Source organism: Chlamydotis macqueenii, chromosome 11 (assembly GCF_036417535.1).
Source record: "Chlamydotis macqueenii isolate bChlMac1 chromosome 11, bChlMac1.mat, whole genome shotgun sequence".
In the NCBI taxonomy this organism is placed as follows: domain Eukaryota; kingdom Metazoa; phylum Chordata; class Aves; order Otidiformes; family Otididae; genus Chlamydotis; species Chlamydotis macqueenii.
This window is the reverse complement of record NC_141566.1, coordinates 20,863,429-20,885,542: the sequence shown is the minus strand read 5'-3', so window position 1 is coordinate 20,885,542 and position 22,114 is coordinate 20,863,429. Positions and strand designations below refer to the sequence as shown.

Sequence of the window (22,114 nt, the reverse complement as noted above, 5' to 3'; positions counted from 1 at the left end):
TTTAATTAACAGAGACTCTATTTATGAATCAGTTGTTTCTGCCAGCAAGAATGTTTTTAAAAAAAAAAAAAAAAACTGTCTGAAATGAGGCTGAGACTACAAAGAGTCCATTTTCAGCTTCGGAGTCTCAAGGGAAAAATCAAAGGGTTTCTTTCTTTCAACAGTTTGGGTGAGATGATATTTTGAGATGTTGACAGCTGCCAAACTGCAGAACCCGTGAAGAACTAGCAAACTGAAATCGTTTTTATCTTTTGAATTTGTCTCAATATCCAGCTCGACTTCCTTTCACAGCTCACGACTGAAATTTCTACCGGCTTAAAGGGTTTTTCCCTTCCTTCAACACTTGTGTCTACTGCTTTGGGCCAAAAATGAACTCTCTCTTCTGAAAATACCCGTAAATAATAGAGAAAGAACCATTATTACTACCTATTAGCAGTGTTTCTATCATGGTAATGTATTAATTGCCATCCTTTTCTTCCTTCTTGTGTGCTCGGTGCGGAACCAAATTTCAATGGTTAATCGTCTTAATCACCTCAGTCCCACAGAATGTTCTCACTGTTTGCTTACAAGATGTTAGTAAAACAGAACTAACAGTCTTTGCCCTAATAAACAAAGGAGAAGGAAAAGCCAACATTTAAAACCTGTTTTCTATTTCTCTGGCAGGAGCTATTTATAAGATTCAAAACAAGCCAGGCTTCAGTAAATAATAATACCAATAATAATAATAATAACCACCCAGTGCTTTCCATACAGCTCATACTTCATTTTCCATTTTCTTGCTAAATCGTGTTTCTACTGCTAAAGCCAGCCCTCTTTTTTTAACTCCTTCATCTCTACTGGTCCCACAACCAACCTTGTGGTGGCTTCTCATCTGCTTCAGACATCTGCCCCACACTTCCTCTTAAAGCCTGCTCCCCTGCAGATAAGCAGCCTGTGCGTTTCTTTCTCTGTCACATGTTCATTGACCAAATAGACGTTGAACAAGCTCTTTCCTCTCATCGTTCAAGCTGTCAGCCTCAGCAACAGCTCCTGCCTTGGTTTCTTACACCCACTACCTTCTTCCCAGCCTTCCCTCCCGTCTTCCCTCTTGCTGTCACATCTGTGTCTAGAAGACGACCTCTTTAGTCTTCCTCCAAGCAACCATTTCTTTCTAACTTGTCTTTTAAGAGCCAATCTGGGGTGTCCCTCTGCCCTGTCCTCCGCTTGCCCCCCACGCAGCCTCCCTGGCCTGAACTCTGGTAGTACCCATCTCCTTTTCGTTGGCTCCCACTAAAACCAGCTCATGCAACACCAGACTGAAGATGGCCAAGAGCCATCCTCCAGGAGGGGAAGGGCAGAGCCCTGCTAAGGGGTGAGTCCCTGGCGCTGCTTTAGCAGATCCAATTTCTGATGTATTTTGCCATTACAGCACTGAGGATGAACGAGCATCTTCCGAGCTTGTGACCCTCACCACTGTGACAGAGAGGACCTTCTGGATTCCTATAACAAGGCAGCTCCATGCTCAGCTTTGTGAGATACGATGCAAATATTATTTGAAAATAGCAATACTGACTTCTGCTGGCACAAACTCCTCAGAATTTGGATTAACTGCACTTTGGAGTACTTTTTAACAGAAAAAAAAATTAACTTTAATTAAAAAATGATTCAAGAACAGGGGCTCAAATATTGGCCACTGCAGACACTGAATATCTTTCAAAAATACATTTTCCTATAAATTAGCATGAGAGCTTAACGCCTGGCAAAGATAGCGATATGAGAGAGAGGATAATAACCCCAGGTATACTCACCGACCTCTTCTGATCAGTGACCCAAGGACTAACTCACATTTGCACAATAAATTAGAATGGATTTTTATTTTTTTATATATATATATATAATTTCTTTTTTTTTTCCCTTTTTTTTTTTTTTTTTTTTAACATTTGTAAGTCCAGAAGGCAGCACACAACTGTTTTGGGAGAATTCCTGTCAACACTGAAAGAAAAAAAAAAAAAAAAAAATCTACAATTCTCCCTTTTCAAGGAGACCTATCCACACCCTTAAGCTCCTAAACTAGCAAGACACAACACTACAATACTACAAAAACTTCCTGGCCTCTGGAAATAAGAAAGATATATATATATACACACACACACATATACAAAGATCACTATTTCAATACTTTTAAGATTAATAAAACACAAAGACTCTCAAAATTATGCCTCTGATTGAGTAAACACAGATCTAACAGGGCAACCTGCACAAGCAAAGCAGGTGTCCAGAGCCTTGCCCTACCACCCGCTGATTAATATTTCTAATTTCCTCAGAGGACGACCCTCCTGCTAGGACAGACTTGAGGCAGAGCGCACTGTTTGCATCCCCTCCCCAGAGCCAGGAGAAACATTGCCATGGCCAGCAGCAGGTCAGGTCATGGCCATCAGGTCCCAGCGACACTGCTCTCCCAACACCAGCACTCAACGTCAACAGGAGCCAAACAAGAGTTACGTTGGCCTCCCCTTTCTCCCCTGCTCTAGCTCTAGACATTTACATCTGAAAATAGTGTCTGTCACTCCCACAAACCAGGTATTTTTCTTTTCTGTTTGAACTTGAATAAAAAAAATCCAAATCCCCAGGTGTCTGACATCAAAGCATGGTAGAAGGAAACCAATGGGATGATGTTCTGGTATTAACGTAGCACTACAAAGGAAGAGCAGATGGGCAGTGAGGAAGCAAATCCTCTTGAAATATGACTAAATGACACTGAAGATAAAGAAAACCAGGAAAACTAAAGGGCAGGTAAGGGGATTTTACGTCCAATATAAGAGTGGATTGGTGGCACATGTAATTCCTCCTTTAAATGTTGATTAAGCATAGATTTTTTTTTTTTTTTTGCCTCCCAATTACAGTTCTAGATGATTTTGTTTCTCTCTACTGTCTCTGCAAGCACCAGTGAAAGCTGAAGGTGCTTGGCACTTTTGTATCTCCTGTACGTTTATGTTTTATTCTCGCTCACTAAGTCCATTTACAACTAAAGATGAAAACGAGAGGCATAAAGAGGAGAACATGCCATGAAGTACCTCCAGCATTCTGAGGAAACAAGCACAAGATTTTCTGGAATATGATGTTTCATTGCAAGCACGCTCCAAGTCAAGCTTTATCAATCGCCATTTATGACCAGGCAAACCTGGCTTCTGGTCAGGTTGTTTCTTACGTGTCATTTGGCAAAGTAGAAAGTCTGCTGTAAGCATTATGGGATAGAGGATTTTTTTTAATTTATTTTTTTTAATTGTTCACGCCGATGCAATCAGTTGCATATTTCAATAAATTACTAATTGTGAGTGAATCATCATTGTCAGCATTAACAGAAACAGGTTTTATTCTCCCATGCCCACCTCCATCAAACCCAGTCCTTGCTGTGCGATTTGTCTTTGAAGCTCACTCACGGACCTATAGAACAACCACTCCTCCTGTTTCCTGGCAGGACAACCTGCTCAAGAGGTGGCCTTTTAAAGGGTTTCATCTCATCCTTTCTATTATTTTCTCTTCACCTCCAGAGAAGAAGATTTAATTCAGTCTTTAAATTCAATGAGATCCCTGGTGGAGTGGGAAGACAAGGAGGGAGCAAGGGATGGATGAAGACAGGGAGGAGGTACCTCATGTCTCTTTTTGAGCCAATCCCCACGCATTTTACTGGACTTTTCTCTGCAATCACAACTCCAAAGGGTTCCTCAAACCCCTCTCCAAGTTCACTCTGCTCCGGCACAAACTTGGGATGGATGGGGAGAACGGAAGGTAGGTGTGCACAGACAGGGCTGTTTGCCCCAGTACTCCAGAAGAGGAGACCTTCATACCGACCCTGCAAAACTCGCATTATACTTCTCTGGATATCAAATCTGCATTTATTTTTGCTTTGCATGGGAAATCCTGACTCATGCCTGTGGCAGGGATTGGGCACGTGTGATGTGTGCTCATCTAGTATTGCTTGTGGCCAGTTAGAAAAATCATATAATCCACCGCAGGTTTACAACAAAATTTAAACCTGCCAAGTCTCATCACTTCCAAGGCGGCAAATTTACCGTAAAGAGAATGGTTTCCACTCACGAGATTTTATACTCAGGTCTCTGGCACACAGGCGTGCCACCAAAGAAGTCTTTTATGCAAGCACATAATCAGCGGAAGCCTTCGTTTTCACTGTGGTTAGATTTAATGCAATAATGAATATTCCAACGTCAGCTCTGGGTAAACAGATGGGGTTTCACCTCAGATTCCCTCCTTTCAATGTCTCACCCAGGCACACGCTTGTTGAGCGGTAAATAATTCAGCAGCACCAGCAGAAGGACACCTGAGATGGGCTCAAAACGCTGCCGTACCCAACTCGCTCACGTACCACCCCACTCTCCCGCTCTTCTAAATGGCATCAGCAGTGCGGCAAAGAGCGTAAAGGCTTTACTACCTAACAAGGTCTGCCTGCGGGAGTGGCTTTCCAACATAATTTTTAGGGATTTGCTATTTCTTTGAGTTTTTAATCTATTTTGCAGTTATTGGCTGAGGTTTTTCCTCTCCTTCTTTTTTGGGAGTTTCAAGTTTCCACTTTGACACCAAAGGCTTTCCCTCCTTTTCTACTGCTGTTAACACCAGGCAGATCAAGCAAACACAAAAGTGTTTTCTCAAAAAATAATCATTAAGCATATCGTGTAGTTAGTTCAAGTGACAGCTGAATATTTGTTTCATTAATAAGTAATTTGCAATTAATTCGTGGAGTCATTTCTAAAAGAACATTGTGATGTTTCCATGGTTTTAAAGTGGCAAAACACTAGTCATTTTTTGACAAAATTTCCCTACAAACTGCTCATATGCATCCACTGGAAAGATCCAGCCTCTTCTGAGGAGCGTCCCCATGATGTGGGAACACGGCTCCCATGGCAAGGCACCTACGTACAACAGGCAAATAACTATGGTATTCAGGATTTGAATTTCAGATGTACGGGTGTTCACGCTGCTCCATTCAAATGATTAGTAGTGAAATTATTGCAGTTAAGGTTTTTTTCCATTTAAGGCTTATAAACAACTCTTCTCCATGCTGGAACAATAACAAAATCTCCAACACAAATTGTTCAATTGATCTATTTTCAGTCAAAAGACTGGACAAATGAATGATTGATATCCTGCTGTCTGAAACCAAAGATACTCCAGTGCATAAAGGCTCCTGAGGCTCTAAAATGATGCCAGGAGTTATGGGCCACCCCTCCACTGCCTCAGCACCTCTCCCTGGATGTCCAAGGGCCCACATCCTCAAGCCTGTGAAGGTCACCTTCTACCTGGGATGGCATAGACACTATTCGCATTGACATTTTATTAAGAATTAAATAGCAGTTTACCATCTTTCACAGTGTTCCTTTCTTGGGAACCGGCATGATTTGGGAATAAATAACATGGGAAAGCGTCTTTAATCCTAAACACCAGCACCACTTCCTCTCTAAACTCCAGGACCTGACACCTGGCCAGCAAAGACTAAGGACATTTCCAAGCTACAGAAACAATTACGACTGTTGCCATATCACCTTCTCTGTAACCTTCCCCCAAAATTATAGGTTAGAGAGTTGTCTGTAATCATTAACCGCCTGAAGGAGAGAAACGCATTACCAAAGCAACAAGCTCTAATCAACAGAGTGGGAGCAGTGCAGAAGAGAAAAATAACTCCTTAACGAGCAAGTTGCAATAGTTTAAAAAAAAAAAAAAAATCTAATTTGGCACATACAGTTAGCACCCTACAGTTGCAAAATTAAAATGCTGGAAAAAGTGAATATCATAAATTTGTGCCTACTTGGGAATGTAATTTGCTGGAATGACACTTTTAGATGGAAGTGCTTACAGGTTTCCATATTCAGTAGCAAGAAGACCAATTATATCACTGAACCGACACAACGAAGAGCTGGTAAGAAAAAAAATTATCAAATGTTTAGTTTTCAATTAAAAATTAAGAATTTTTCTTTTTTTTAAACTGAAAAAAAAAATGCCCAGTTTCAAGCTATCATAATTGAGCTGAATAGACAGCTAACTTGGTGCCTAGAAAGCAAAGTTCTAGAGACTTTTACAAAAGGCTTTAACTGGAAGGGGGTTTTAATTTGTCAGAAAGATCAAGATAAAATTGGTATTTTTAACATTGCTGGAATGTCATAATTTGTGAGCTAAAAAAAAAAAATAAATTTGGATAAGAAAATCTATAAGTTATCTGGCAAGAAAATCTGGAAACAACTGGCTATTTTATGTCTCCCATCAATACACCGCGCTTTGCAACCCAATGATTTCCATGAGAAGATGTGGCTTTGCCTTGAACGCAATTTGCAACCTATCAGTTTGATCCGGTTTCCACTGAAGTAAATGAAAAGATTACTGTTGACTTCAATGAAAGCTGGATTAGACTCTGTTCACAATCACAGTGAAAAATAAAAAAATCTTAATGATTATTTATGCCAGAAATTCCAGTGGAAAAAGCAAATCTGGTGCAAACGTGTTGAAGAATTTGAAGAGAAAAATGAGCACAGTGGATACAAAATGATTCCACTAAAAATTGCAAGATTATTAATTACTCTGAATAAGCTTATAGAAATGCTACAGATGTAATTAAATGGCACAAATATACTTCCAAATCCAATTACAGCAATGGAGCAATGATTATCCAGTTGCATTAAGAGTTAAAATAAAATATGATACTAGATAAATGGGTATATTAGAAAGGCATTATTAGATTTCCTTGCATTTATCCACCACTGAGTGCCAGCAACCCTTGAAGCTAGGGACAAATAGAAGAAAACAGATAGAGGAGAAAGATTGAGTTCACTCGGTAAATACAGCAATGCTGAGGTATTTCTACCAGAAAAGATAAAAGGAGAGATGCCAGCTACCAGTTCACGCCTTGCACAACAAACCGAAACACTGAGTCTTAATCACAGACCCACAGCTCCACCAGAATTAGCGACTTTTGTAAATACCAGACCATAAAAGAAGTAAAACTTGAAAAGGATTTACTGCAGAAAGTTGAATATACCAATAAAGAGCCAATTATCGCAACCATCAATATTCGGCAGTGGACTACCAGAGGAAAAGATATGCAAATTCAATTAGGGAAAAAATACAGCCCTGCCTGTCGTTGGGCAGAGAGCATTACTTACAGATAGGAGAAGGGACACTCACGTATTTGTGTGTTTAAATAATAATTCGATACTTTACTCATCACGTCAAGATATTAACATTTAGAGAAACAAATGCATGTACAGCATCACAGCGAGCCCCTTTCTGATTTGAAACTAAAATAATTCATCCCTTGCTTTGCTCTCTCTTGTCCTTGACATTCATATTGACTTAAAAGCTTTGCCAGCTTTTGAAAATGTAGGGAAGTATCCACCAATTGCCAGAAATTTGCTTAAATCACTTACAACCTTACCTGGTTTTAAAATCAGCCATAAATCAGGCACAACTTGCACAGAGTTTTGGGAAAACTCCTCTCCAGCGAAGTGGTAAAAGCTTCTTTGGGAGGCGTCTCATCAATAAACACCTGAGGTTCATCCCCATTTAGCAGCCACAGGGAGAGGACTGGGAGGGGTTTCAGTTTGTAAGGTCACACAGGCTCTATCTGCCCCGTAGACAAATGTTGGTCCACTAGCATAATAAAAAAAGGGGGGGAAAGATGAAAAAAATAGTGGTTTATTCTGCTTTTGCTATAATGACATACAGAAATATCCATATACTCAGCTGTGCCTTGGCCAAGCAAATCTCATAAATGTCTGCATTTCCCATTATGGCCATGATTTCTAGAGAGAGATGAAATCTTTACCTCGCTCTAAATTGATGGGAGTCTCGCTCCTCCCTTCAGATGCCAGAATATGGAAGTAGAAGACCATCCCTCTGAAGGCTGTATTTTATAACGCTCTGATGAGATGCCTTTTGATTTAGGGTTTGCGTGAAGGAAGAAAAAAAATTCATGTAATCTGCCAGCTCCTCCAACCCAACTTTAATCACTTGCTGTGTAGACAGCTCTATCTGAGCCAGTCATCTAAGATCTCTTTAAAGTCAATGGTGAGAAATAGATGTTTTTAGGATGCAATTAATTGATTGGAAGGAAGAGGGATCTATCATATATGGAAAAAAATTGTGGCAGAGAGGGTTCTGCTTTTCCTCACTTACTTTACAAGGAGTTCAGACACCTGCATTGTAGTAGTCATCCAAACGAGGTGAGAAGAATATCACCAACCTCTATTAACCAATCTCTCTCTCTTCCCCCCCCCCCCCCCGCCTCCCCATCTCTTTTACTGTTCCTCTTCCCTTCTGTTTCTATGCTTAGTTTCTCCTGGGACACCAGTTCCTTTTCTCACATTTATAATTAAGCCCATAATAACAATAATTAGCCCGTTAATCCCTCAAGGAAATGGGTTCATTCACCTGATGGTAATGAAAACTTCTAGATCATACATGACCACTCATCTGGACCAGAAGAGCTGATCCATCAGGTTTAAGAAACAGGTTAATGGATAATTTCATGCCAATTCTCGCAGAAATATTCAGAATAGGACAGATAAGAGAAAGCTTCCTACTGTTTTTAACACTCTCCCAAGTACCCATGGGCGCTCCAGCTTCCAGGACTCCAGGTCATGTCCGAAATTATGATGGTTATATATAGCCTAGGGAGCTGGGCTGGGATGATTTTCCTGGGGACAAAGAAAGATATTCCCTCTCAAGAGGACATGGCATATCTTTTCAACTTGAAAATACAGCAAACTTCAGGAGGAAAAAAAAATTATTAATAATAAATTTGTCTTCACCAAGTAAGATCCAATTAAGTCAACTTGAAATAAGTTTTGCAGACTTGAATACTGTGCAGTCCCCCAAATGCCTTTCTCTTGCCTGACCTACCACCCAATGGGTAGCTCTGTGCAATTTTGTTCCGCTTTTACAAGCTGGTGAGCCAGCCTATTTCCTCTCTCCCACCAAAGAGCAACAACTGTGCTGGAGATCTTTGGGAAATCTGCTGCACACTCTGACATAACGGAGTCAGTTTTGTTTCATGTTTTCCTTCTGCTTGGGCATTCATCTTCAAAGTGCCTCGCACGCAACCGAGGAGCCTTAGAAGTGTATCAGGGGCGATTCAAAGAGCTTTGCATGGAGCAGGAGGAGGTTCCTGTTCAAAGCTGCAGCCTTGCATCTGCAAGAGCAGAGCAGATTCAAAACCGAAGAGGTCACTTCACCTACCTGTAGTGGGATCTCATATTCAGAAGACTCCAACTAAAAATAAGGGATATTTAGACAGTGTGATAAGTGAAACCCTCTAGGCAACGCTCTTCCTCTCTCCCTCACACACAGAGAGCAATGTCTCCTTTAGAAAAAAAAAATTCAAAACTGGAAGAGACATAATGGCCTTCAGAAAACTTACTCACAGATTAGGGCCATCTATAGCATCCTCCTGGTTTGAGCACAACGGTTTCCAAGGAGCTGGACCACCACAGACCTCTGTTCAAACCACCTGAAACAAAGAAACTAGAATAAGTAGTTGTTTAATATACAGTAGAGTGGTAAAAACATCAATTTCTTTCAATTACCCAGTTCAATGCCGTATAGAGGATTCTGCTTGGTTCAGAAATTACAATTACCCATTCCGTGGTCGGACCTGAAGCCCCTGGAAAACATAAGCGCTAGGATGGGCGCTGTCTAAACGCAGAGTAATACAGAGCTACTTTCCCCAGAATTTGTAATTTACATGGGAAATACAGAAAAGTATGGAAGAAAATATTGTTCTCCTGATTTTATGTGTGGAGGACTGAGACAAGGAGAGATGTAGGTTCATGTACAAGCAGATGAACAGATGTTTGATGTCATTGATGAGGTTAAGGAAATCAGAAGTGGGTTTTTAAGTGAAGCAGAAGTGTAGGAATCTTGCAGACTATCTGTGGAGGCTTTGTATCAGGGACTTGAGTTTTTTTTTCAAAAACCATTTAGACTAAATCTTTGTAACCTCTGCTTTTTGATAAGATGTAAGCAGCTCTGCATCTGCAGGGAAGTCTCATACCTGCTAGTGAGAGAGGGCAGTTGCGTCTACGGGATTCAATCCCACTGCCTCGGGCTAGCGGGGTCTATCCCTGACCCCACAGCCACCACACATCTGGCACCAGCCACCTCCCTCTTCCTTCAAACACTCATTGCTGCAGGTACAAACCCCAGCTCTGTATAGAGTTTCTACCAACTGTAATAAGTCTTCAAGGACTTATTTTCTCTTTTTTTTAAAATAATAGGTTACAATGCACAGCATCCTACACTCCAGCCTTTGCCCTCCTTTTTCAGACTCCTCTGATTTACACTGTGGTCTCATTAAAATCTGTAAAGCCTTTGGGACAGTCTTTGTCTGAATGGCACTCCACTTGTATGGTTACATTACTACCCGTGTCATATTCTTCTTTATTAGAAGTACCTGGCTTTGTTTTTCTCTTAAACTGATTTTAAACATTGCCTCCATGGCCACATGCTTCGTTTTGCTGCAGGGCAGGCTGTGGTATTTCAGATTCAGCGTGACTTTTCCAACTTCACTCTGTAACAGCAGGCCAAGACGGATCATAAACTTAACATCTGATTCTGCTTCTTATGTAACTTTTTTTTTTTTCAAATTTTCCTACTTAGCACTGCAAATGTATTATTCATTCAAAGCACCTGATCGAATATATTTGGATCTGGGAGATAATTCCAAGATCTTAATTTAATTGTAGAATTATGCATGTACTACATGTACTCTGTCGTCATGTATGGCTTAATTTGCTACAAGGCGTCTCTCAAGAGGAGCTAACCATTTTGAGACCCTTTCATACCATAAGGCTGCTAGAACACACACCACGCTGTACAACCTGCTTTCAGATGGCTCCAAAGCCTGTATTTGCAATGCGCTTCCTGTTTTCTGTATTTTATTTTCACTTTTCTTGTTCTTCCAGTGACCTCACCTGGAGCAACGAGGCTGCAAGCCCTCCACAGGTCTTCACAAAAAGAGCAATTGGTTTATGCCCCATATGTTTCACAGGTTATAACACAGCATAAAAGTATAAATGGAGAGCCTCGTACTATTTTTCATCCTGCTGTGCCCAATCAAGCTAGAAAGTGTCCCTTGCTCAGAAGGAACCTGCAAACTACCCCGGCGTACCTGACCCACCGGCAGTAATCCAACATTAGGGCTGTTTTCCCTCCCTCCCTCCCGTCATCAGTGCGGCGCTGGCTCTTCTTCTGCTGAGCCCCTCCAGCAGGTCTGTAATGCTGCCGGTCTCCACAACGCCTGGTTTGAAAGAAAAATCCTGAACATGAATGAAATGCAAACCCTTGCCACCGAATATACAAAATATTTTTCAAGAATTTTACGTCACTTCATGTGCTGTAGAATCCACCCCATGCATCTGGGAAGTCTCAAACTGGAGCAGATTTAACACAGCTAACAACTAAGCATGGGAAAGCGTTTTGGATTCAGCCAGGTATGAAGTAGGGCAGTCTATTTTCTTCAAAGAAAGCTGAGGCTACCTGTCCTTACATTCAACTACATCAATTATATAGAACTTCAATGGAAAAGGATTAAAAGTACAAAGGCAAAACAAGCAGCAACACTGCAATGTCCAGTAGGATGAAACTCCTTCCTTACGTGGTAGGTACAATTACAGAATTACTAAAAAAAAAAGGAGGAATGGAAAGAGGGATTTCATGTACCTTGACCAGACTGACTGTGACAGTGACATAAACCCAGGACACTGCAGCACATACCTTTTGGGATTTAGCGCCCACATCCCCATGCTGAACCTCATTACCAGAGCTCAGGTCTGAACTCCCTATTTCTGTATTTCCTATTTGCTTCTGGCCAGAGAGGCACATTATTTCGTAAATGCAAAGTTTTAGGTAATTTTGCATTTCTTTAAGTCTCTTCAAACTGTTTCTGTATTGTTCCAGACCATTTCTGATTATTTAGTTTTTACTTTTAGACACGTTTTTATTTGCAGGATGTGTGCCACTTCCTTAGAAGTTTGATACCAACTTCTTCGTACACCTAATTTGGGCTTAATTTGAAGCTGAGGTGAATCGTTACAACTCAGATGAAGTCAATAGGCACACAGCAACTTACACCAGCTTTGTGTCAGTAAATACCGACAAGATTGATCTCAAACTTCTTCAGAACAAAAGATTTCTGAAGATGGATCAAACAACATGAACGCTGAGCTGTTTTGCTAGACTGCAAATTGCATAACACATGCTTTGTGTGACATCTCTGAATTATCCCTTCGTGGTAATGTTGACATTACATGGTATTGACTCATGGAAGAAGCTTAAATACCCTTTTAAGTTTTCAAGACTCTTTTACAAAGCACCATTTCATTAACAAAATGTTAATGGAATCCTGGAAGTTTGAATATACAGCATGGCCTGCTGGTTTCAAGAAGCTCTGTTCACTGACGGAAGGATGTGACTGCAACCGAGCAACACAATTCTTATTTTTAGGCCAACACAAAAGGGAGCATCTCAAGCAGGGCACTCATCAGTTGAGAAAGGAGGACCCAAGGCTACTTTCACAGCGCTCCACTAAAGAGCTACCACACCTTCTGCTGGAGAAGGGCAAAATAGCACAAACAAGAAAACACATGACACAAGGTAAACTAGGAGAGATAGTAGGGTTGCCATTGGCTTGGAGCTAAGGCTTCTTGTTTGTAAGACTTCCTCTTGTGAAAGAGGGACACCTAGAGAACCATGTCCAACAGAGCAATAGATGGTTTATAAACAATGTCCCACAAATATTTTTATCAATAAACTTGTAGCTATTTATAATGCAGGCTGCCCGTGACTGTGACGTGCTCCCAACACCTTCTCAACATTGAACTCCATACAGATATCATTTGTAAGTCGAATCTTTGCATGAAAGGTGACAAACCTTCTCAAGGGTGAAGATTACTCACACAGTGAAGAGTCAAATTTCTAAAGTTAAGCTTTTCTGCTGTTTTCTAGATGCGCAATTTCCTTAAGCAGTAAGGAAAGTCATTATTAACATAAGAGATTGGAAGGGATGGGCAGGGAAATACTAAACCTCTGTCCCTTTGCTTGCTTTCTGCCTCGAGAGATGTACAACAACTACAGTATTAATTGTAGTCTGATGCCCTAACGAGAAGAAAAAGAATGATGCTCTCCAAGAATAAGCAAATAAAGTCCTGGATGGTCTCTATAGTAATAACAGGCGTACCAGAATCAGCGGAGTTTAACGCTGAGTACAGCCTATGAGCAGAGGATCCAGGTGAGCTCTCAGGGCTCAATATTCCTACCGGCATGGAAATGCAATAACCTAATAAAAGAGAAAGGAAGAACTCATGGAACGTTCCTCAAAGGTTTCATGGAGAATATCATAGTTTTTGGTATAAAACAATTTAAAGAAAGTGCAGAACAATCAACATTCAAGGGAATTATAGGAAGAAACACATTTCCATCTTGGCTGCAAAGCATTGCATTCAGTCAAGGACACTGAACTTTGTGATCTCGCTGGGGTCGTGAATTTTCCACATGAATTAACAGATGCCCATTGAGCTGTAGCGACCAAGCAGGATTTTTATCCTGGCTGAAGATCTGCCCCACGACATTCGCATCCCATTGCCCGGAAAGCATCTCCCACCCTCCAGATAGCATTGGCCAAAGCTCTCTGTGAATAACTACTTTATAATGTGAGGCGCGTGCTATGCAGTGGGTCACTGGTAGCAGAGTTGAAAAAGGGACATTCAGATCTAAAATCATAAGCCTCTACAGTCAACGCTGAAAAATTAGCTCTGTCTCAAAGGCTCTTATAGACCTAGGAGGACCAACACGTTCAAAGAACAGATTGCCGCAGTGTGTTAGGGAAAGCTGAAAACCTTAAGGCCTTGCAAATCAGTGTATTGCACAAAAGTTTGTCCTCTTCCAAACCTGAGACAAACGCAGATTGTACTCATCATACTTTTAGAAAAACCTTAAATCAAAATCTGTCACTCCTATTTAGACAAGACTACACCACTCCAGAGATACAAAGACAACTAGAAGGCAGAGGTTCTGCAGAACGGGCATTTTACTTTTAAACTCTGCTTCATCTCCCTTGTGATTACACGGATTTCTAGTACCTTGACAACTCAGCGTACTCACACCCGTATTTTTCTTCAGCTGCCAGATTTGGCTTTAAATACTGTGACTGTAAATGAAAAAAAAAAAACAACTTTTAAAAAAATTTCCTCAACTACATCTGCAGTGGCATCAACAAAAAAAACTCTCTAGACATAGCGGGCACAACACGGTAGGATTTTTCTTTCCCGTTTATAGGAAGTAGAGGAGTTGAGTTGAGCTGAGCTGAGTTGAGCTGAGCTGTAGCCCACCCTCCTGCCCGCCACTCAGGACCTCTCTCACCAGCTGTTCCTCAAGGAGGACTTTCATTGCTTCAGAAGAAAAACACCTCTGTAGCATCAGGCACCGCTGATTTTCTTGAGGAAAAAAAGGGTATTTACTATCTCTGTGGTACAATTATAGGAATCAACCTTTTTTTTTCCCCCCCTCCTTATCTCTGGATAGGTCTTTAAGTTAAAATATTAAAGAACTGAGAAAAGGTATGCAAAAACTGATAATCCCAACACAAAGACCTTCCAATCATAAATACTTGTCATTCTTAGCACAATATACAACCTTCAGTATACTGTTCTGTTTCAGGCACATTTAAGCACCCTATAGAAATTACCTGATGCTGCTGTTCTTCCTAAAGAACTTCAGATTAGTTCGGATCCATCATCATTCATCATGTCAGCCACTCTACGGATAGTTACACACACTTTGTCTGCTCAGTTTTATCAAATAGCCAGCCCTAGGTTTTAGTAATTTTCACCGGTTTGCAGAAATTACAGGAATCTTATGCCTATTTATAAACCATATCCTAATTTACACCCATTTTCTGTGAAAACCAAGCAGTGCTTTAGAGATACATTAGGTCTTCTGCTCCTGTAAGAAGAGCATCCCAAATCTTACCTTGCTGCTCGTGTCTTAGATTTCTCCGTTGTTTCTCTTTGCTGGGACTAAAACTTAAGGAGAAGCTTTTTTTTTTCATTGTTGTCGCTGGTAACTGTGTTCCTAAGGGTGAACAACTGATTTTTTATGGTGGGTATCTCTCTTTTTGGATGCTCAGGAACCTGAGTTGACTTCAAACCTTTTACTTTTCAAACAACATTACATCTGTGGGATTAGTAAGCATCCTCACTTAATCAAAGATAGAGAAAATCTGAAAACTGAGCAAGGCTCCCCAAAATGGCAGCAGACATACTCCTTTTCTCAGCCAGGGAGAAGTGTCTTTAGCAGGGGTGTAGCGGGGCTCTCCTGAGGGTACCTCACAGCTTCGGAGCATCACCAAGACAATAGGCAGCACTAATTAACTGCTATCCACAACAGCTTTCCAAAATGCTCTCCTCTCCCAGGAATCAGGTTGTGTACTATTTGTATATTTAGATATACGAAGGTGTAGGAAATATTCACTTATACAGCACATGTAAATCACATTTTAAATATACCTGTGTAAACTCACGTAGATGCTAAATCAACACGATTTTAGTTTTTATACTTTCAGTGGAAATTCCCCCACATTACTGTCAAAGCCACAATTGTTAATTTAACAGTTCTACTGCAAATAAAGAGGAAAGGAAAAGGAGAACAAATATTTAGTGTGCATATAGAAAGTCAAAATATTGTCTATATTTCCTCTAGACTGTTACTTTATTAGATTTTTCTAACACTTGTCCTCCTCCAGCCCACACTATCAAAGAAACAGTGACAGGGGGAAGCACCTGCTCAGGACGTGGACCCCACCAGGGTGGCTTGGGGTCTGCAGCTCCCACAAGCCTAACCACCATGTGGCCATCCTTTGGCCCACCTTGGGTGTCCCTGGAGCTGGATCTCCCCTCCACCCAGGCAGCCTCACGGGTACGGGGAGTCCCAGAGGTGGTTCCCATCTTCAAACACGTCCCTTTGGAGCGCTTCAGCCACCTGCTCAGCGTCGCAAAACGTCCAATCCATTTAATGAGGCTTCCGGTAAAATAACTCCTTTGAAGTCCCTCAGACCATGACAGCAATTAACTCAAGACCCATCTTCACTTCTGTTGTTTTACCTGCTCTTGTTCAAGATCAACAGCACCACTGATGGTGCAAATTATTTCCCTGCACAAGCAGTGAGGGAACACGTCTCAACTCCAGCGGTTACAGGCATCTGGCAAAGTGACCCAATCGCAATTACAAAGCCGCAATGCATTGTTTCATCAACACCCCTGGGCTCATCCCGACTTTTTTAATAGCCTCCATTTTGCAGATCTAAGACCATAAGGCAACTCATTACATTTACTACTGGCAGCACTTCGATACGTACCCTACCGCACCTATAGATGGGGCAGGTAAGGATGGCATCACAGGAGAACAATTTACACAAATGGGATTGGGAACTGCGGCTCCTCTTAAAAATACTGCTCCCCAGCACACCCCACTTCAGTATTACACACACACGCACATATTAGAAAACTTTCACCCAAATGTACGCAATGTGTATTATTAGCGTTGCAAAATATGTTACAATGCACATAGAAAAGCAAATATGACATCGATAGAGTATAAATAAATATAATTTTTAAAGAGCCAAAAAATCTAACTGAAATATGAGTTTCTCCACATTTGAAAATAAGAGAAATAAGAAACAAGGGAAGACAGCAAGCAATAGATACACAACCAGACATTGCTAGTCTAAAAACGCCCTTGGAATAAACTTCTTCAAGGTTTTCTGTTTGTTTTATTTCTCTGTCTGTTTTTTTATTTGTTTGGGGTTTTGTTTTTAAAGTGAGCAAGAACAAGGATAAAAGGAAACTAATTCCCCACGAAAGGGCCTCCTCCAGAGCAGGCGGGACGGCCCGCTGGCTTCAGCCCCAATGCCGTAACCTCTGCGAGAAGCATGGCATGCGAGCGCACGCACCCTGTCGAACGAGGTTCAAGACAGAGATTCTCACCAACGGCCATACGGATGTCACAGGGAAAACAAAGGAATATCCAAATCCTTCTCCTTGTGTACGTTTGAGGACATCACCTGCATCCCAGACTTTAATCTGTTGGCCAGGATTGCGTCTCCAGATCCCTGAGGGCATGACACCACACCACTTCAAATTAAAAAAAAAAAAAATCAGGAGAAATAGTTGCAACCTGGAATTTCTATTCTGTGAGAAATTCCAATATTTTCATGAGTGCAGAAGGGAAGTGAAATCTTAAAAGATTCCTGCAAAATCGAAGTTATGAAAACATTTTATGGAACTGTTACATATCAATAATACACAGCTGTAGTCTGAAAATGTTAAAATGATCCAAATATGACAAAATATAAACCAAAGCATATAGTAAACATGAGAACCGCACCATAAATAAAAACACAAAACACTCTGAAACCTGAACAAATTAAAAGATTTCAGCATCATCAAAATGAAACAACATTATACCAACAGAGGTGAAAGTCACATGATGCATTGGAACACATTTTGTCCCAAACCTGACGATAATCAACAAAATTCCGATATAAAATTTCATTTTTATTCAAACTAGATTTCAGATTCAGAGCCGTTTGAACATGTTTTTACTACCTATAGCTGAGAAAATTGCTGCCATCCCGACCTCCTCTGCAAGGGTGACGCGGGAGGATGGGGGAGCGTTACTCATTCTTACCGAAGGAAAGCCCAAGCCCTATGTTTTCTATAAAATTGGTGGTTTGGGCTTATTTCTCAGCAAAGATTCTTTAAGGAGAGGTAAAGCAAAGCTATTGTTACTGAGACTTTCTTACTGTAAAAAAAAAAAAAAAAAAAACAAAACCCTACTAGAGTGCATTTACTGGTATGCTATGAAATACCATAAATCATTCTGACAACATGATACTTGTCAAAATAAAGGCATAAAATACATCTTGGAATAAAATATCCTCCGTCTTATTTATTTGTTTGCTCACTCATGCCATTTGGCTTTTCTCAGCGGGTTTCCCAATCGTTAGGGTGAATTAGTGAGACTCTGCTAGAAAAACATACCCATGTGCATATTCGCAGGCTCCTACACACTGAATATCTGCACGTAGCACTGCACCGTCATTCAAGGGGGCTAAAAACAAAGCTTTCAAAGGACACTTCAGTTTTCCTGCAATATTTTTTTTCTCTTTTCCAGCATTTTCCCCCCTTCCACCCTCCCCAAATATTTCCCTAATGCTGAGCGGTGGCATGGTTTAAGGGAGTCCTGCACGGAAAGCTCCTTCGGCTGCTTAGCCCAACGGCATAAATTTGATCTCGTAATTAGTATTCAGCTCAGCATCTTGGATAGAAACCAATGTTACAGCCAAGAGGTGGTTTAAATCACATAAATCATAGATCAATGACAGAACTCTAAGCACTGGATAGATTACAAAAGTAAGCTTTAGTTAAAAATAGATTAACCATTTCCCTGCAGGAATCCCTTCAAAAAAGCCCTGAATATAAAACAAATAAAATTAAACCTGATAATTTTTTTTCTAATGTATGCATATACTAGATGAATTGTTCTTTCCCTTGACAGTTACACACTGATTAAAGAAATGTGTTAACATGCTATTTCAATGGAAAATATTGTAAATTGTGGAGACTTTAATTTTTTTAATGAGCCTTTAGTAGCCAGAAAAAACGGACCAGCAATGTTGTGTACAGCTAGGTTTACAGCAAACGGCACGGCAACTAACAGATATTTCTTCAGTTGCTGCTTTTATAAAAAGGGTAAAAATCCTTCCCAAGCCAAGAAAAATGTTTTTGAGAAGTGTTTTTAAAGTATTTTATGTTTTATATGTTAGCTAATGAAGCGCCTAGCTCTAAGAAGTATCACAAGCCATCTGCTACCCTGATTTAAGCGCCCATGGGGGTACTCAGCATCTTGAAAGGTTGTGCCCAGGAGCACCAATTGTTAAAAGTTCAGTGGAAGAGGAAATACGGGGCTGAATCTCTTCCCCTTGACCAAAGGAGGAGAGTTTGACTCCTGCAATCAAATTCTCCGCTGGTGTAAACCAGTGTTACACCAAATGTACCCATGGATGCAAAACGTGTCGACCAGGAATGTGCCCTGCAAACTGAGAATTGTAGATTATAAATTAAAAGTATGTGGTTTTTCCTGTATATTTTGCTGTGGTTTTCTCCCATGAGGTCAGATATTATTCAAAAGAAAAGAAAAAAAAACAAAACAAAACAAAACACCAAAACTTAAGACTTCTCACAGCTCCAAACCATCGCGGCTGCAATAACGCCTGCGAGTTCCTCCCGTGGACTGGCAGAAGCACGGGAGGAAGGGAGCCTGTTAAACACGCACGGTCCGAGGCAGACCAAGCAACATCGAACAGACGAAGGGCAGCCTGAGCATCAGGCTCGCCACCTCACACCCCTTTTACACTCTTTAAATGCAGCTTAAAATTAGTTAGAAAATTATCAAACAAGCTGAGAGAAATGCAAAAATTTCTCTGGACTAGCAAATTTTGATCAGATGGAGAAGTGAAAACACTGGAATTCACCCCAATAAAAAGCTGCACAATTCTCAAACTGGTGAAGAACTGTCACAAGCCACAATATAATGAAACCAAACTTCCTGAGCACCAATACCTGGTTGTATATTTAACTTCCGTAGATCACTAAAAAGTTACTGTAATTGTTGCCATCATATGTAGAATTTTTTAAATAAATGAAACCACTTTTCCAGGCATTTACACTTGTTTCAAATACTCTAGCCCCACCAAGAAAAAACATTTTTAACCTTTTAGTGCTTTATGGAAATTACCACTTTTGATGTCCAAGGACTTACTCCGCTACAAGAAGAAACAAAACCCAAGCTGCTCGATGGCTACTTGAGGAACAACATGCAGATTTCAAAACTGGCACCTCTTGTGATAGAAGACTGCAATATATGCAATCAAAAGACAGATTCATATAATAATAACCAGCACAGGCTCCAGGGCATAGCAGGATACATCCTTTACTTCAGAATCGATCCTTTAGACATCAGCCCTACCAGTAGCTCAGTGGAAAATTGATGGGCCTGCCTGTGTAAGTATAGACTGCTCATACAAGGAAGTTTTCAAAGGCTTTACATTTTCTAAGGTGCTGAAAAATGCATATCAAGTTTAGTAAAACTGAAAAAAGAGAGAGAGAGAAAAAAAAAAAAAAAAGAATCTCCTGTAATAAGCCAAATTGTCAGAGAGATGTCAGGGTTAATTTTTAAAGGCACATTTCCCTCCAGCAACAATTCTCTTTAATTATTTCAATGTGAAACACATTATCAGCATGTTCGTTCCCTGCTCTCAGCTCGTAGTGGCTGACACAAGATAGGTACAAGATGTTACGGCTTCTCTGCTGATGCTCACACACGTAGGTTCTGGGTACCGGGCTCCAGTGGGAGGAGGGGGTGGGCAGCACCTGCCGCACCCGCAGCCTCCAGGTCCTTGTACCAAACTTCTGGGGCCACCGCCTTGTAGTTACCACAGCAAAACGGAGGACAAGATGGTGGAGAAAAAGCTGCAAGGTTTCAGAGTTTGGGCCTTGACACGTAAACAGGCACCGAGCACAGCACAGAGCCCATGGCCACGCTGGTTTGAGGGTTATCAGGTAACCACAACACATGCAACAACCTTCCAGCTGGGAATTTCTCCAGATTTTTTTTTTTTCTTCACTTTGAGGTTTCATAGTCACATGGAATAGATAGCACAAACAAATCAGCCAAAGTCCAGTGGGAAAGCTGCTGGCACATTGCAGCTCATGGAGCTGCTGCAAGACACAGCCGCGTCAGATACTTCTCCAGGAGTTTAGGAGAAACACTTTGTGTTCCTCCCAAGCAGCAGGGGACACTGTTCAGAGACACGTATCAGCTCAAATATACCAGTGACAATCATTTCCAATTTCAATATGTAGAAGAAACTTTGATCTAATGAATCAGTTTGGTGTCACAGAAAGCAGAACGTTTGATCAAGTATTTCCAATAGTGAAGGTGGGTTTTCTATATTCTAACATCATTTCAAACTTGAGAGACATGTATTTAAAGCTCTTAAATATGCCAGAACTCACAGCAACGATCTCTTCGATCCCCATTCTGGTGCAAGGAAAATCTGATCCTTTTCTTGAGAAGGAAGGCTGGAAGGGAAGAGGCTTTGGACCAACTCTACCAGACCGGCTGTAATCTAACAGTCTTTTTTTTTATACCACCTATGGTAAAATGCACTATACAGCTAGTCGTAAGATTAAAAGCTTTTCGAGTTGCTATCTTGGGAAATTTCTTTCAAGGAAATTACTACAAAGCCTTGTTTTAGTGTGTTCCCCTACTGTGCATCCTACTGTGTTTTTTTAATAAGGAAAGCCATCCATCCATAGAGGTGTATCCTGTTCTCCATGCTTGAGTGTCTAACAGCAGGCACATACAGTAGACACTCTGATGTTTTGCCTCTTTAATTTTCGCTCCATAATGTTGGTGCCTGGTTTTCCTGACTGCACTTTCAGAGCGGTTTAATTATGGGCATGCACGGAATTTTGAGATGGGATTTTCACCCACAAAATTCAGACGTTGCAAACAAATCTAATAAATAAAGATATTCAGAATTTTTTACCGTAAAATAAAATCCTGCTTTGCAGTTATCACAGGATGGAAAGTGTGATAATATCACCAAGAGAAAAAATACAAATACTTCATGACTAAAACAGAAAAGAGTATAGAGATGCTTCATTTGGTCTTTAAAAGATCCTTCATATAGATATAGAGATGTTTCATATGGCTAGAGATGCTTCGTACAGATATAGAGATGCTCCCTTCCAGTCTTTAAAAAGACGACCGTATGCTAAATATGAAAGTACAGCAGATACATAACCATGCTTTCAAGTAAATAGGACACAGTGATAGGTTCCTACACTCAAACTCCCAACCAAAGGAAAATAGCTCATGACACCGAATTTATTAGCCCAAGGATTTTACCACTGGTTTTGATGAAATTTTTGAAATCAAGTCAAGCAGCTCCCCAACAAAAGGTTACCATACCACTCAAATATCAGACCTGAAACATTTTTTTAATAACAAC

General features: G+C 40.7%; 1 protein-coding gene and 2 long non-coding RNA genes across 5 annotated transcripts in view; all 3 read right to left on the bottom strand.

The window, feature by feature from the left end:
• The window catches only part of LOC147599417 (uncharacterized), a 33,851-nt gene extending 24,354 nt beyond the window's left edge, over nt 1-9,497 (bottom strand). For 2 of the 3 annotated variants that reach the window (XR_015259693.1, XR_015259695.1), the window contains exon 1: nt 9,408-9,497. This is a non-coding gene — a long non-coding RNA (uncharacterized LOC147599417). Of the gene's footprint in view, nt 1-9,403 lie in introns of all 3 variants that reach the window. The other variant, XR_015259694.1, reaches the window with a different exon arrangement.
• RPS6KA6 (ribosomal protein S6 kinase A6) overlaps nt 1-22,114 on the bottom strand; it is a 254,402-nt gene that overhangs the window by 113,650 nt on the left and 118,638 nt on the right. The gene's annotated exons all lie outside the window — the stretch shown is intronic.
• LOC147599416 (uncharacterized) overlaps nt 17,034-22,114 on the bottom strand; it is a 40,405-nt gene continuing 35,324 nt past the window's right edge. The window contains exon 3 of the long non-coding RNA XR_015259660.1: nt 17,034-17,168. This is a non-coding gene — a long non-coding RNA (uncharacterized LOC147599416). The remainder of the gene's footprint in view (nt 17,169-22,114) is intronic.